Below are 1,712 nucleotides of genomic sequence, written 5' to 3' on the forward strand. Positions count from 1 at the left end.
ACTAAGGGCCTACAGCTAATGAATGGTGGAGCCAGGATTTGAATCCAGTTCACTTGGCTCTGCTACTGACTAGCTGGGTGAAAATTTATATTTTGCATGTCCGTTTCCCCACCTGTGTACCATGATATCCAGCCTGTTAAGAATCCCAGTCATTTACTGGGGAGGGACAGGGTGGCTGGGTTCCTGGGGGTGGATCACATGTGCTCACCAATATGCGGTAGAATCCTCAGGGACCTCCACCTTTATTTATTGGATACAGAAAGTTGAATTTCATATTTCATGTCACAAAATATTCCACCGGGCCTCTCCACCCCATCCACTCCAGCCTGCCCTTTAGTGTCCAATGCTTCTGAAGTCTGCCTTACCACTGCCACAGCTGCCAGCGCCCTCCATGATGGTACCCATGTCATGTGCCAGGTGGCACCATGGGACGCTCTTGAAGCTGGCCGCCCCGGGCGCAGCCCCTGAAGACCCCAATATACCAGGATCACATTATGCAATGGGGAATCTATCTTCTCTACTTCGTGTCTTGCTTTGCCGCGAGATCACCAAAGCCTGTCTCACAGTCTCTGGACAAATGGGCTCTTTGGATCTCTGTCTGAAGTTCCTTTCTCTTTCAGCCTCAGGAAAAAACAAAAAACAAAAAACAAACAAGGCTTAGCCAGTTGACTGAAAGACCAGTGCTGCTCCCCCTAGGCCCCCTTTTTTTCCTCCTGCCCAGGCTCCATTTGGCCCCTTCCCATGAAATTTCACTTCTACAAAGTGCCCCCTGCTGGCCATCAGAGCAGCAGTTATACTCAGATGCGTAGCTTGGGTTTGCTCTAGAGGCCCTCGTTTGAATCCCCAGAGCAGAACAAATGAAATACTCCTCCATATTGAGATAGGCACCAGAAGGCAATGGAAAATAGACAGTCAGCTAATAGTCAGTTAAATGCCTATTTAATGCACAGAATGCACAGCAGAACCCTAGACAGGGGCCTGTAAACTTTCATTGTCAAGGACTATTTAAAATTTTTTTAGGTTTTGCAGACCATAGAGCATCTGTCACAGCTACTCATTTATGCCTTTGTAGCACAAAAACAAACAGCCATAAACAACGTGTAAACAAATGAGCATGGCTGTGTTCCAATAAAACTTTATTTATTGGATGCTGAAAGTTGAATTTCATATTTCCTGTTACAAAAGAGTCTTATTTTGATTCTTTTCAACCACTTAAAAATGTAAAAACCATTCTTGACTTGTAAGCTGTGCAAAAACAAGCAGCCAGTGGGCTGTAGTTTGCCTGCCTCTACCTTAAGAAATAGGCTACTTGGCTCATGCCTTTTCATGTGTGTGTGACGATGGGGTTGGAGAGAGGAGATGCACCAGAATCCTAAGTCTCCGAATCTTGGGCCCTTTGGCCAGTCATCCAGGGGAATTGCCCAACTCTGCCTGGAAGTAAAAGTGACAACTCTAACATCTGTTATCTAGAAACAACTGGAAGGGTTGAATCTGGATTACATGGTAAATTGGAAGGATTGCTTTTTCCTGGGATAAGGGAATGATAGTCAGTATTCTCCAGAGAAACAGAACCAAAAGGGTATACATGTATATAGATAGATAGATACATAGATACATTGATAGGGATATAAACAGATTTATTATAAGGAAGTGGCACACACGACCATAGGGGCTGGCAAGTCTAAACTCTGTAGGGAGACCACAAACTGGAA

This window comes from Tamandua tetradactyla, chromosome 2 (genome assembly GCF_023851605.1).
Source record: "Tamandua tetradactyla isolate mTamTet1 chromosome 2, mTamTet1.pri, whole genome shotgun sequence".
Taxonomy (NCBI): Eukaryota; Metazoa; Chordata; class Mammalia; order Pilosa; family Myrmecophagidae; genus Tamandua; species Tamandua tetradactyla.